Here is a 15,989-nt window from a genome sequence, read left to right as displayed (position 1 = left end):
CACCTAAAACTAATAGAATATTGAATGTCAAGTGTAATGCTAACATGTTTAAGAAAACTAAGCTTCAGTTTCAGTGACTACTCGGAAAAGCAATCTTAGCTCATTGCCTGTTTAGCAACAAATGCCACTCTGGGTTTTCTTTTTCACAGAGGCCCCCTCAGTTACAGAGCCCTGAAAAACCTGTTAGCTTAAAAGGATCGGGCAGCTTTTCTTGCTGGTCTGATTTCACAGAGTGGAACATCGATGATGGAATTTGAGGACGTCTGTCTGAACATACAGTGTGTGTTCTCTGAACTGCAGCATGTTGCCTCTGCTGGTGTGGTTCAAGGCCAGGGTTTTCCGGGGGTGGGGGGAATTTGGCTAATATATGGAGAGATGTGATGTGGCAAAAAAGAGAAGTAGGTTTCCCTCTTTAAAAATAGCCAGTTACAATAATTGACTTACTAGTAGACCAAGTGCTCAACTGCCAGAGACAGATGGAAATCACCATCATGTGGGCACATCAGTGGTTCTGATGTGAGGAGTGCACCCAGGTGAATGAGGTGAGCAAGCTCAAGTCAGCAGTTCCTTCTCTGGGTGATGAGCACAGCGTGACTAATTGTCCTTTCATAATAGAATTTCTAAAGCCTTATCAACAATTGTCAAGGCCATCCTAAAGAAAACGGGGATATAAACACAGCCAATACTGCCTAATTCTAAACAAACGAAAAGAAAAATGTGAGAAGAAATCTTTTTCAAAGATTTTATTTATTTATTTATTTTAGCAAGACAGGAGGAGAGAGAGAAACACAGGAGAGACACATGAGTGATTGGTTGCCTCTTGAATGCCCCCTAGTGGGAACCTGGCATGTGCCTTACTGGGAATGAAACCGGCAACCCTTTGGTTCACAGGCCAGCAGGCAATCCACTGAGCCACACCAGCCAGGGAAAAAAGAATTTTCTTTTTTTTAAATGAAATCTTTTTTCTAAGATTTTTATTTATTTATTTTTAGGGAGAGAAGGGAGGGAGAGCGAGAGAGAGAGAGAGAGAGAGAGAGAGAGAGAGAGAGAGGGAAAGAAACATCAATGTGCGGTTGCTGGGGGTTATGGCCTGCAACTCAGGAATGTACCCTGGCTGGGAATAGAACCTGGGATACTTTGGTTCCCAGTCTGCGCTCAATCCACTGAGCTACGCCAGCCAGGAAGAATTTTCTTAAGAATGGTTCAAACATTCACTTACCTAAGGTTCAGCCCCTCTTCCATCTCTTTAAAAAAATTATTACCATAGGCAAATACAGATTTTAAAGTTGTTCTCTAAATATTAATAAAAGTTTTAGGTATATGAATGAATACATTCAATTTATTCCAATGGTTATAAATTGATGCTTTTTGCACTCTTGTGCCATTGTATTGGCTAAACCATTATTGATTTATGTATGCATCTTTAAAAAGAAATTATTTTGGCTTATCTCATGAATTAATTTCTAGAGCAGACTATAGGTTAAAAGCAGTTACATGTGTTTGATTTGAAAAGAAAAATGCACAAGCAATAGATTCCTGGTAAATCTTTATTTACAAAGCATTTATTATTTTTGGAGAGAAAATAAGTAATAATTTTCTACAAAAAGAAGGCAGACCATTTATGGGCCGGTTCATATACCAAGGATTATATATTTTTTTAATTCTGTGATCCTAATATCAAAACCAAAGAAGCAAACAAAACAAAACTATCGGAGAATATGTCAGTACCCATCGTTTATCATTCAGAAGAGCTGAGAACTTTATCTTCATTCAAAGAAATCGTAATCAGTGTGTAAGGACCAGAGAAGACATACATTTTCTGAGTGAACACCTAAACTCTTACAGTCGATTTTAACTCCCACCTAATTTGGAAAATTAAATGATTTTGTGTTTGGTATTCACACTGTGAACAGAGCCAGTTCCCAACTACCTCATGTGAAATGTCCTTTCTTGCGTTTGTGACCACACTGAACATCACTGCAGTAATCCCTGTATCCCAGTGTGTGCTGCTCAAAGTGATCACAGGGAGGCTCTGTCTTCTGTGGGCCACATTGAGAACCTCTGCCCCACAGTAAGAAATCAATCACTCTGGGGAAGAACTGAAGTCTTCTCTACATTACATCCTTTGAGGGTGCGCACTAATTTTTCACTTGTATGCATTATATATACAAGATCTTCCTTCTTGAAAGATGCTCAGCTGCTTTTCTTTCCATCACCAACACACACACACACACACACACACACACACACACACACACAGATGTGAACACTTACATGCCAAACCTCTCCTCCTGTCTTTCCAGTATTTTTCTAAAGAAGGATATTTAGTGTAAACTTTATTCTGTGTGTTTGATTCTATTCACATTTGAGCCACCAACATAATTTTCTTTAAATGTGAATAATGAAGCATATCAGAGATGAAGAACTGTGAGCTGGAGAGGTGAGGGTGAAATAGTTCTGCTCATTAGACACTTGTAGTAACACAAATAGTGTAGCTAAAGCTCAAAACTCCACCCATCCCTTCATAGCCCCGCTGTTTGCTTTGCGCAGGTGCTGCCCTCTGGTGATCACATTTCAAATGGCAGCTCCCTCTAAGGTCAAATGTTCTGTTCCAACTTCAGGTCATGCTTAGGAGCCAAACTAGAAAAAGTCAGTGTCAAGGGATTGCAGTCCTCCTGGTTGAAAAGTCCATAAGCTTTTCAGGATGGTGAAGGCAGAGTATTAAACCAACCAGCAGCTCTTAGTGACTGCACTGAGTATGAACCCAGGAAGCTGAACTTCCCCAGCAGGGCAAAGGAATGACTTCATCCTCCAAGTCAATTTCACACCAAACTCCAGTCACAAAACCCATACACACTTACTACTAGTGTCATCCTTAATGCTTTGAACTACAGGCTTTCTTGCTAGAAATGATCCAAAGGGCAAGTTTTCTAAATGCCTCAGTAGGCACCTGAGCTTTGAAGGGTGGAAGTGGATGCCTACCAATGTTGATACTTTTCAGACAATGACATTAGTGATACCAGTGACACCAGGGAAAAGATCAGCTGCAAGGGTGGGCAGTTCAGGCAAAGCATTACACCTACATTTGTGACCATTCAGGGATCTGCCACACTTTATGGGCTATGCTGGACATACCCTGCAGAGTAAAAGACACATTGTTGTGTTTCTACCTCCATTCAGTTAATGTCAGAAGAATGAAAGCTGCTTTATGAACCCCATGGTTTGACCATTAAGAGAATGACATTCAGAATTCTAGGCTTCAGGGCAAGGCCATGCTTTCTATAGCAATACTGCAATAGCTCCTGATTGACTTTCAACTCCCACAGGAGTCAGCTTGTCTAAATATGGGCTGTAATGTGACAAGGTAGCTAGACCTCCTCAGATTTGGTCCTATTCCATGCACGGCTGTTAATATCAAGCAATAAGAGCAGAGCCCATCACCAACAGAAGTGATAGATGTGGATTAGACAAGGGCATGTGACCCAGACCTTAAGCAACTACTGCTTCATCAAGGGGTCTGTCACATAGCTTTCACCATGGAATCACAAGAAGTTCCCTGTCACTTTCAACAAAGAAGTCAACATCCACTCCGAGTTCATTCTGGCCCTCAATTTCCCCTCCCAACCACACACACCATCAGCCACTATTTTTGCCTCTCCCCAGATACCTAGTCAACCTACTTACATACAAATCCCCTAAATCATGGCTAACTTGTTGACTCAGCTGAGGCACATCTCATGTCATGGGATTGAGTTTAATTGTCATCAGTTCTCCAAGGCCATGTGGAAATGATGGCCCTCAGACTACACCTTGAGAGCCTGCACCATATGTTTCCACTGGGTTGAAATAGAGACTGGACACCATTGACCTTCAATCTTGTCCTCATCCTCAAGCCTGCCCTGCATTCTCTGCCTTTGCCAAGCTCCACTGCAACCCCTCTGCTAGTATAACTACTAGAGACCCCAACTGCCTTCCTGATGAAAATTTATGTACTCATGATGTCCGAAATCTTACACACCTTCATCACTACTCAGAATCCTAGTCCTCAACAGGAAGTTCATCTCATATCTTCCTTGATTCTTATTCCATGTCTCCTGTTTCACTACATTTGTTGCCCAGTACATCTGACTTTCCCTTTTCTACTAATCTTAGAACGCTTAGTGAGTCTTCCAAACTTTCAAAACTTTACTCTTTCCACCAACCCTGTGTCTCTCCCCACATACCCATCCCAGTCTGGGAGAATGGCTCCCCTCTCTTACTGCACCAGCTCCAGTGGCCCCATCCTCATCACTCAGGTAAGCACCTTACATGTATGCCTCAGCCCCTTGCTGAGCTTCCTTAATTAACAAAACCTCCTCAGTCACCTTCTTATGTCCTCTTTAATCCATACAATACCTAATACCCAAAGCCTTATGCTTTACACTTTCCCATCAAGTCTCTGAGCAGATCCTATTTCTTTCTGAGTACCCAGTATGCACAACCCTGCCTACCCACCACCCACCTGTGACCAGAGGATTAAGTCCAATGCCTCAGAGGACCCAAATAGGATTAAAAAGTAGACCAGAAAAGAGATTTATTTCTTGTTGCTGAAGTTCTGATTGTAGACACTGAAGGTAGAGGTGTGGACTTTCCAAACATAACAGAGAAATCAAAGAAAAAGACATTGATTTGTGCCCTGAATTCCAGGTCATAGGAGGCACAAAACAGAATCTCCCAGTGCAGGTCTGTGGGGCCTGATGTCACAGGGACCTACATGTTTGCTAGACTTTCTGGGGTACATGACAGAATAGTTTTCAAACCTTCGCAATATTTTCCTCAAAGGTGAGTGAGAATGTATGTGCAATGCAAACACTGTTGATGGGTAGGCCCCTGCAGAGGTGCCGAGGTTCACACCTGCCCTTTCTATCAGATTCTAAGACAAAGGCCACTTGAAGGCAAACTCATCCTGAGAGAAATCTGGGCAGTCAGGTCATGTTTGGCTGTGGACACCAATTCAGAAGGAAGGCAAGACAACTGGAAACAGTTACTTGGAAAATTATAGCCAGATGTTTACAAATGGGATGATTTGAAAATAAGATAAGGATGGGCACTGCGAGTGAGGTGAAAAGGTCGGGTAATTACAAGGAGATGCTGTCAGAGTGAAAGATGCATCAGACAAATTTTAAGGGGCAAGAGAGACTTTCTTAAAGACCACGTGTTAGTATAGAGAACCAGATGGCAACACCCTTGAAAGAGAAGGATGAGAAGATTTTAAGAACAGGAGAAAGAATCAAAGACTCCTCTGTTTGCTATTTGGCTTTACAAAAAAGAAGTGTAAAGAAAAACATTTCATGAGATCTTCCCAGTTTGTCTTCTTACCTCATGCTTTCAATGGTCCTCAAAGAAGTTGATCTACAACCCTCCCAGAGAGATGAGGCACAGACACACAGAGGGTTAAATCTAAAGTCAGGGGCTGATGCAACCCTGGCTGTCAGGATCCCTGTGTTTTGTGGCTGCAATGAACAAATTCACATGGACTACAGAAATCCTGCAGAGAAAAGGGATGGCACGACAGTTCTCTAAGTGAGATCCAGGGCCCCGGCCCCCACCTTGACAGGCTTTTATTGCTTTTCTGGGTACATCACATTGAGGATGATCCTCATTTACTACCCACAGGTTGGCTCTAGGCTTTTACCATATGAGGATAACAAAGGAATGAATGTTGCGAATTACTTGAAAGAGAAGAGTGTTATGGATCAAGGCAAAAAGTGATTGAAATGGTTACAGTCCATATTTGGGAGGTTTAGCTCAGATTTTAGGAAGTTACAGTAAGCACTTGCTGCCTCAAGTGAGGGTGAGAGGGAGTTTTAGCAAAAGCAAGCGTCATAGTGGCCAAGGTACAATGTAGGCCTGATTCCCCATGGGGAAACCTCTCCATAGCTGTGGTCCTGTGTGCCACTCATTTTCCATTGGTTTTCCACATGAAGACTAGCTGCATTTCCACACCATGTGAAGTGGTTCCCTACATGCAATAAAAAGTTGCTATTCCATTTCTGAAGAAAATGTTCTAAAAGTGTGGAGGTCAGATGCCTGCAGTCAGGAAGAATCTGTGTACAGGTCAGTGACTCTGAGGAACAGGAAGGTCTCTGGCTCATAACAAAACTGCTTTCTGCACAATGGAGGGGAACACAACTACATCTCTCTCAGCTAAGACCCATTTTTCATTTCTATCACTTATTGCAATTTATAAAGAAGTGAAAAATAACCGAGAGTCTCTGAACAGAGCCAAAATCTGATCTCCCAGAAGGCTGGGCTTCTGGAGATTTCCATTCAGATACCACATTGTTTTCTATAGTAGTATTCCCTCTCCTCAAACATAATCCCGATGGAAAAAATGTGTACTTGATCCTACAATGTGGCTGGAGTCATGTGATTTGACATCATTCGTTACCTCAGAGCAGAGGAACTGACTTTCACCACTTGGTTTGCTCCAATCAAGGTTTTTCCTATAGAACACATGGTGGGAGTTTTGTCGGTTCAGGTTAAGGAGCTTTTCCCTTGCACTTTACCTGCAGTCCCTCTAGCTTTGAGTGACATACTCTTCTCCAGGAGGTACCAAAAGACCAAGAGATCATACTTAGGTTTGTCAACTATGGGTTCATTTCTAATGCCATGGGCATTGGTCTGAACTAGGACATTGGAACTAAAGTCCTCACTTTATTACCAAGGTTCCAATTATATCTTATTACCAGAAAGAATAGAAATGGACTAAACTAATCAAATAGTTTACATGTCAATAGTTTTATTGACATGTAAATAACAATACTGGAGACTTTAGAAATCTTTTGAAAGTTAACTAAGAGAAAGACTAAGATCAGTGTTGCTACCCACCTGGGTGTCCTCTTGTCCATTCCCATTGTCTACAATTGTGACCAGGTGCATCCTCATGTTTGCATGGAGACGTGACAGAGGTCAGATTCTGTGAGCTTATCACCCGCTCTCACTGGTTATCACAGGACAACTGCTGATTCTCTGAGGGACACAATGTTAACTACACTGTGGACATAATACAAGTGAGGCCAAACCAAGGCAGGGGTTGGTTTGAAATGTGACCTGAAGTGAACAATAATGACAATGACAGCTGACATTTTTGAGTGTTTATTGACTTAATGTAAATCTTTTAGAACTATTTGCCTGCAGACAAATATATTATAATAATGCAAAGAAACTTAACTTAGAGTTCTGTAAGACAGAGGAAGAAAGGAGGGTCACAAATGTAGCAAAAGCAGCATTTTTTCAAAGATTTTGTTTATTTATTTTTAGGGAGGGAAGGGAGGGAGAAAGAGGGAGAGAGAGAAACATCAATGTGCGGTTGCTGGGGGCCATGGCCAGCAACCCAGGTATGTGACTTGACTGGGAATCGAGCCTGTGACACTTTGGTTCCCAGCCCATGCTCAGTTCACTGAGCTATGCCAGCCAGGGATACAAATGCAGTTCATAGGGCTGACTTACAAGCCACGTGGTGGTGTTAAATGCTTTACAATAGTAAACCCCAGCATCTTCCCTCCTGGCTTGTTTTATGGTTAGTTTTCTGTCATTCCAGCTCAGAGTGATTCTGTTTGAAGGTAGCAGAGGCCTATTATTGAACATCCACTGGATCATGCATTCTTTTGTGTAGCAGGTCAAGACCATATTATACTTATTCCCTTCAGATTTATGCCTTTTAGCTTGGATGACGGGCACTCTCAGATACTCTGTAAAGAAACAGAGAATGTAAATCTTTGAGAATGTGCTTGAGACATGGAGCCATGCTGCTTCCTCAGAGATCTCAGCTACTCACAGTCCACAGTGAGCAATGTAAAGGTCCCCAGAGTATGTCCTTGACACTTGCAGACAGAAAATTGTCTAAGTTCAGGTGACAGTATGTAAAGTGAAAGCTGCATTTCCTCTCTGAGCCCATATAAGCTCAGGGGGATTCTATACCTGTTTCCTCACTCATCTCAGTAGTAGCAGCACACAAACCCCCTTCTTCGTGCATATGGCTCATAACCTCATCATCAGGTACAATTTTTCTTTCATTAGCTTTATTGTTCTGGTCCTAGAACTTTTTTCACAAACATCGCAAAACATCAGGTCCTACTCCTTATGAAAACATTTATATACTTTGGGGATGGCAAGGTTACCCCCTTTGTCCATGTCTGGGGCCAAGGGAAGTTTACAGCAAGTAGAGAAGCATTCAGGTTTTGTTAAACAAATTATTAGTCATTAAGAATGGCCAGATCCAGTGTTCATGGCTTCCACTTGGAGGATTTCTATGTAAAAGGCTTCTCACTCTGAACAAGACTTTATTTTCTTGCCAACTGAGTCCATGTCATGGTATCATTAATCTCTAGAGGGAAGAAATTAAGCATTTAACAAAAGACATTGACTGTGGGAATAGAAGAAAGGTATTCATGTAATAAAGGCCATACATAACAGCCCAGAGCTAACACAATATTTCCCAGACCACCTGACTTCCTGGTTGACCAGAAGCCTTTCCTTGCATCTGCACAGAAAATCAGGACATACTCAAGACTGGGGTTTGAATGAAACAACAAATAAAGTCCGGAAGCAAGCAAGCAGCAGGTTGACTACTCGGGCCTCTGGCTCATGAGGTGGGTCAGCTTTTCCCAGGAAGTGTGAGTGAAATGAGCCAGTGAGCCAATGAATGCTAGAACAGTGTCCAAGAAGTCATTTAGCAAAAATATAAAGACAGGCAGTAGCTGATAATGGCAGCAGAATCGTATGCTTTTCCCTTGGCCATTAAATTCTCTCTCCCCTGGAGGCAGGTGAGGACTTGTGTAAATGGAAAATTACATTTAAGAAAATTACAAATTAAGAGTGACTTACTGCGAATGGGGAGCACTGACTTCTTGAATTTGTGGTGCTTGTACATTTGTGTAAGGGGGCCATGAGATAGAAATGTGGAAAAACTTAAAATTATTCTGTGCGAGAAATGATGATTAATAACCTAGGGCCTTAAACTAATGGCAAGAAAGACTATTTTCCTAGAAAAAGAGAAGAAAAGGATCTGAGATGATGGTCTTAGTTCCTGGAGGCACAGAAAGCCTGCCCCTCATGGCCAAAATTTAAAGGACTCTGCATGCAGGTTCCAGGCTCAGAAGTGATTTTGGATCACTCATTCATTTCATTCATCCCTTATTTATTTCTTCCAAATTCACCAAGAGCAACTGAGTTTTTGTTGTTGTTGTGGTTGTTGTTGTTTACTTATTAGTCCCTGAGCTGGTTTCAGGGGTAGAGTGGGTAGTGAGAAGACAAAGTCCTTTTATTTATGTCTGGTGGGAGAGACTGAACCAAAGAAGGAAACACATAAGTAATGTCAACTGCAGTTCAGGGAGGGATGGATGGGACACCTGAGTGGGATGCCTGGGTAATGTATACAGTGATTCTGATTTCTGATTGTTACTGCAGGTTCTTTGGTTCTAGAGTAAAAATAGTCTATGCCTCCATGTTTTCACTCCACGGACCAAAAAGTATTCCTATGAGCTGAGGGCACATAATAAAAAAAGTCTCTGAATCAGTGGTTTTGGTTCAGAATCCAAAGACCCTCTTCTGTGTTCCCCAAGGTGGAGAAATTAAGTCTATGGCTACAGGCAGCCCAAGAGTGAGTTAAATGAGCTGCACATATTCTGTGTGAGTCTGCTAGAGTGACTGTATCTTCCTGTTCCTCAATTTGTTCTCAATGAAAAGGGTTATCAGTATGTTAACTGTAAAATATTGTCAGCATGTGACCTTAATCTTGAAACAGAAGAGCTGCTCCAAAAGAGCATTTCTTATTGAACAACTCCCAGATGTCTTATTGGTCTGGGCTGATCCCTGGTGAATGAGGACCTTCCAGGAGCATCTTTTCTCCTCAGTTTCTTTCTGGAGATGCTGACCTTCTTCTGAAGCTTCCTCAGTCCCCCAGGACAGTCTGCTATATCCACAGACATTGTCTAACTGTTCTCTCCGCACACAGACTCAGGTAACACCAAACTCCATTTCTGCCAAAATGTGATTCCTCGGCCTGAGGCAGGACTGGTCACTGCCTCGGGAGCCTTGTGACTCAAGGGCCCATTAACCATCACACACTGAGACCTTTCGAGACACCAAATCCAAACTGGCACAGGCTGCCTTTTGTCCCTGCTTTCAAGAAACCTGGCACCGTATTCTGGGGAGGGGTTTCTGAGCTGAGCTCTGTGTGAGTATCAGGAGGCCTCTCAGACCATGCTGTGACCTAGTATAGCAGGGTCAGCCTCAGTTCAAGTCATAGGAACATGCTCAGGGGGCTGAACTGAGAATGGTATCTCTCTGCTGAATTTCTCTCTTCAGACTGACCCATCTGTCAGCAGTGAATGCCTGCAGGGCTGCACATTGGGAAAGGAACTGAGATCTTAAGAAATTTGTCTATACTCTGTGAATCCTGCATTAAATGTCAAAATTGAATCTGAAACAAAATGCAGAGGGGAATGGCAGTAGTGTCCAGGGCTGTCAGTCATGTGTGTGAAATAGGAGTCACCCCACCCAACCTCCAGTCATCAGAGAGCAATCACTCACCAAACAAGTGAAGCAGCCCAGATGCTATTTCTGGTTTTGAATCTGGAAGGTGGACAGCTACAGTGTACAGTCCTATATCATCCGTGGTGACATTTTTCAATAGCAAGGATCCATCATCAGTTATCATCTCTTCTCCATTCTCTCCAGGACCACTTAAATGTAAATCGGATGTCATCATAGAAAATGCAATTAAATTATCTGTGTCCACACTTCTCCCCTTGTACCACACTACGCCTACAGCCTCAGGAGGCTTATTGCGGATACGCAGAAGCGCATCTTGCCCTTCAGCAGGATAGCTGGACACAACACGGATTTTAGCTGTGGTGGGCAGGCTCCAGAAGGTTAAGAGTGAAACTAGGAAATAAGAAAAAAGTGGATCAATATTTATATCTATGTACTGGGACAGAAAGATGAAACCCTGAATCCTGAGTGGGTCTCTTTATCTCTCAGCCTTGGTCTGCAGGTGAGTGTGTGTCTCCCATGGTCAAGGTCGACAGCATGGCTCCCATTACTTCGGCACATCTGAAGCTATTATTTGTTTCCTGTTTCAAATACTATTCTCCAGGTGTTTGTCTTGGTCACCTCATCACTGTGCTTAGACCAATGCTAACACTCAGGGGTAGTCTTGAAAGACACATTTGCTGACCACCTTCTCTAAAGATTCTCTGCCTTCACTTTCTGACCTGTCCTGCTCATTTTTTTCATGGCTTTTCTGGGTACCTGACCTCACATCTACACCTTCCCTTGTCCCTCTCTCCTCCATAGAACATGGACTTTCTGAGAGCAGGGCTTGTCTGATCTTCTAGCTCCAGTGACTACAACAGCTTGAAAATAGATGGGGATGAATGAATGAGTACTGTACCTCCTGAGGTTTACCTTCCCATTTCTGGGTTTTGTGGTGATGACAATGTTTAGCTCCCCAGGTTAAATTGTTTTGATATTTCCTGACATAAATCATTATTATTATTACTACCAGTTTTCAATATTCAATACTCAGTGATTAATAACAGGAAATACACAGCAATCCATATTTTCCTGCCTCCCACCACTTCCAGATTATGAGATTTTCCTCTTGCTGGGCCCCCTTACCCATCCTACTCTGCTCCTTGTCCTTCATGCTCAGGTCCAGACAGAAGCCTTCCCTCTTTTCTCAGATCTCTGGGTCTTTAGCAGACTCCAGCCAGTCTCTGGGCCAGATCCTTAATCTACCTCAAGGAATTATCTCCTACTCACCAAGTAGCAGGAGCCCTTTCCAGTGGACAAGTCCTCTGTGGGTAGAGACTGACAGGGATCCCATGGTGTATGTTGTCTGTTCTGTGGTGCCCGTTTTGAGAGAAGCTTCACTTTTGGTGAGGCTCACAGCAACCGCTGTCCCAAACGGTACAATCTGCTGTGTGTCCTACTGAGCCCTGAGCTTTATTCTGGGGCAAAGTTACCAATCTTGTCATGTGAGCTGGGGGCAGGGAGTATGCACATGACCATACCACTCCCTGCTCTAGTTTTAGCCGCTCTTGACAATTCTAACCAGTACTGCCCTCCTATAATTTGGTTCCTTGGGACTCCTGAGGTCTCTCAGCACCACACAAGCACACATGCAAACACATGCACACACACGCACAAACACACAAACACCCATTCTCATGCTGTATTTAGAAAAGCATAAGCCTGGGGTTTCTGGGTTTAAGGGTTTTTCCATGGGTTCATGTCAGGTGCCCAGTAGTCTCTCTCAAAGCCTCTTTTACATTTGACTCTTCCATTCAGAGCAGTAGTTCTTGTGCTAAGTGACAGAAACCTGTCAGAAGGAAGTCAATCCTGCTATGTACCACATCACCTGTGAAACAGAGTAACATTGCAATGCCCAGGTGACACCTTAAAAATGCAGCTAAAGCAGCTGTCCAGCAAATGTGGATGCCCATTCAGAGTGAGATCCTTTGATGTGAAAGTAGAAGCACCTCTCCTGCTGGCCTGTGCACAAGGGAAGTCTCCAGATCCTGTTAAACTGCAGATTCTGACTGGATGCAGTGGGTCAGGGACTCAGTACCTGACAAGCTCTGTGGGGAGGTTGATCTTAATTATCATTTGTGGAGCTCACTTGCAATAGCAAGGTTGACAGGGACATGGGTGTCTTGGGAGGATGACTTACTAATGCCAGCATTGGCATCTGCTGTGTCTTTAGCTTGGGTCTGTTAGAACTACACAGAGAGCCCCAGATATCATCAAAAAAGGGGATTATTTCTTTGTGATACAGAAACCCAGCTGGGCACCAGGTCTTCCCCATGTTCTCAAAAGCTCTCTGGTGTTATTTTTTCCCACATGAAAGTAATAGAAATTACTCTGGGAATGAGAAGTGTTCGAGCTCAGTGATAATTGCAGAGGGGACCCTTCTTCTATCTCAGGTGGTCACCAGTCTGGCTTTTGCTTCCAGGGAAAAAACTCAAAACCTGAATTCTCAGCAGGACATGCAGTTTTAGGTGTGAAGTGGGAGATGTGCTGTCTGCGTCCCAGGAAGAAAGGACTTTTGTGTAAGTTCGGGTGCCTGTGGGCTGCCTGGTTCTCAAGAGACAGTTTCAGGTGGACCATTCCTCTCCAAGTCTGTTTGTAAGACCTGCCCTGTGCTGCTGGCTGCTGGGAAAATCTCTGAGTTATCCCTGGGCAGATTCCCCATGCTTGTCCATGCAGGATGCCAGGCATGGAGTAGAGAGCTGCACAGAAACCCCTGAGAGAGGAGGTGCTTCTGGGCTCTCTCTGGGTAAAAAAATGTCCAAGCTTATACAGCCATGTAATGAGTTTATCTGTGCCAAACTGACCTCATATGCCTTGGAGAAAGCACTCAAGTGATTCGAAAAAAGGCAGTTTTTTAGATTATTTTATACATTGTCATCAAAATAGAAGACGATAAATTTAGACACAATCCAGAAGAAAGTGAAATAAAACATAGCAAAGCAATCTCCAGAATTGGAAAAAAAGGCAAAATGGAGACATACATAGTTTTTACATAGGTCGGTAGGGAATAATTAGCATTTAGAGGACACAGAGAAGGTGTGCAGGGGTCCAGATAACATAAAGGATGCTGTGGTCTCACACACTTGTCCCAGACTCTGTGACATGAATGGTCCAGAGAACAAAATCACTCTGATGTGTCCAACTTATGCTTCCCAAGATGCACAAAAATGGACCAGGGCTCACTTACATTAAAGACTGACCTTTCTTAAGGAAAATACAAGCCTGCAATGTGACAACCTGACAAGAGAGAAATTTCTGACAGAAATATTTTGTGAGTATTGTCAGGCTTGCCATGTGACCCCTGAGCTTGACAGGGTTACTGCATGGCCACTTTCTGCTGACAGTCTCTAGTAGTAGCAAGTGGGACAGACTAGTCAAAAGGGAGGACTGGAGAAAGGCCTTTTGGAATAGGGCATGAAGCTCAGGCTACTTCTCCATCTTAGTCAAAGCCCAGTTCCTGTGTCTATTTCCTGTGGATCTCAATGTTGTGCCCTAGAGGACAGAAGCAGACCTGCAGCCAAAGTCAGATGCTGCACAGGGATTCTGCCCAGTACATGGTGAGCCTAGTGAAAAGGTAGGCATTGTCATGAATATTATGAGTCCAGTGTGAGGATTACTGTCCCACCAGGGGCATGTGCTGAGCAATACAGTGCTCTCTGCTTTCAAGTATCCAAAAGGAGGGCCTAGTGAAGGTCCTCCTGAGGTTTTTGGAAAAAGTTGCTGGCCTCGAGGGTGCATCCAAAGTATGTCCTGTGTGTCCACCATCACTGCACTGGTGGTGATGTAGTAGTGGTGAAGTATGTAAGTCATTTCTGTGTCCCTGTCTGCTCATAGGGTGGTGAAGCAGGAGCATCTCCAGGTGAATACTCAACTCAGAACCCAGTGTGTTATTTTATTAGGAGAGAATAGGTCCTTTTAGAATCCTAGCATCTGAGAGATGGAAGCAACCACAGATTCTGGGTCCTACGCCCCATTCTGCACAAAAAGTTTCACTTGTTCCCCAGGACATCATAAAGTGGGGACATGTCTTCAGAGACAACAGGCAGTCTGTGTCCCACAGACCAAGAATTTTGGGAATGGAAAGTCTTCCCTGATGCCGACAAGGTCAGGGTGTATTCTTTCTTCCCCAGGCAGGAGCTCTTCCAGGGGTTGAGGATCCAGTGTTTCTGTCCTCTCAGGTATCTTTGAGAACAGGAAAACCTCAGACGTGGGGTGATGAGACATAACTCACAAGGTGGGACTGTGGAGGGCTGTGACTTTGGAGGAATAAAATGTAGCCCAACCCCTCAGTGTTAGGAAGTTCCTTTCAGTCCTCCTGACTGTATGAGAAATAAAAGCCTGACCCTCGCATGTACCCAAGCAGGTGGCATCCTCCTGTCATGCTGACACCAGTGCCTGTGTGTCTACAAGAACATAATTTTACGTCAAGTGTCACATAGTGTGACAGGTTTCCACTGGGTAGTTTCCCTTACTGATTTAATGCATGTTTGTGGAGCATCTGTCATGGCTGGGCCCTGGAAACTCCAAACAGAATAGGACAAGTGTAGGCCCTGTGCTCATCAACTTTTCCTTGTAACAGAACATGCTGTCAGGTAAATCATGGCTCTAGGAACTTAATTATAATCCAGTGAAGGGCCTCAGAAGAAAACTTCTGGTCCCTCCAGAGAATGTAATGGTGTCTCGGCTGGACTGGGGAACACACAGAGCACTTCTCAGAAAAATATCCACTGGGCAGAAACCTGGAGAGTTAGTGGACATTTACTCCATACAAAACAGAGGGATTAAAAAAATCTTCCTCAGAAGACTGATGTTGTAGGGGTGATGCTTGGCTGGTTGGAAGAGCCGACAGCGTCCATTGCAGGGGTAAAGAGTTAGAAAGACTGTGGAGTGAGAGTTGCTGTTGAGGTTGTTCCCCTGCTGCACTATGGGTGCTGCTGAGGTGAAGTCGGCGGTGCCCCAGAAAGGCTCCTTCTGCAGAGTAATCCTGTCGCCCCCTGTAGACCAGTAAAAACACGGGAAAGAAAATGTCATGTTACAGTTGGGTATCTTCCTTTTTTTTTTTTTAAGTTTTGTACTTTGTATTCAATGTATACCTTAGGCAATTTTTCATAGATCTAAATATAACTGTAGTAAAGTTATTGAATTACAGTTGAATATAATGAGCTTAACATATTGAAAGTGTGCATTTATGAAGTGTTTTCAGATGCATGCACCTGAAAAGTTGTACAATGAAAATAAAGACCATGTCCCTCACTATTAAAGTATTCTCATGCCCTCTTGTAATCTCCTTTTTCTTCACCTCTCCACCTGCTTTTTAAGTGTTAACAGAACCCTCTTCAGTTTTTTTTTCATTATAAATTCATTGGCACTTTCTGGAATTTTCAAAATTTGTATCCTAAAGTATTTGATGT

General features: G+C 43.3%; 1 pseudogene; it reads right to left on the bottom strand.

Annotated features, from left to right (window-relative positions):
• The window catches only part of LOC114511422, a 38,977-nt pseudogene extending 27,080 nt beyond the window's left edge, over positions 1 to 11,897 (bottom strand).
• Between the last annotated feature and the right edge of the window lie 4,092 nt (positions 11,898 to 15,989).

Source organism: Phyllostomus discolor, chromosome 12 (genome assembly GCF_004126475.2).
Source record: "Phyllostomus discolor isolate MPI-MPIP mPhyDis1 chromosome 12, mPhyDis1.pri.v3, whole genome shotgun sequence".
In the NCBI taxonomy this organism is placed as follows: Eukaryota; Metazoa; Chordata; class Mammalia; order Chiroptera; family Phyllostomidae; genus Phyllostomus; species Phyllostomus discolor.
The sequence above is the reverse complement of the archived record's forward strand: the minus strand, read 5'-3'. Positions and strand labels throughout refer to the sequence as shown.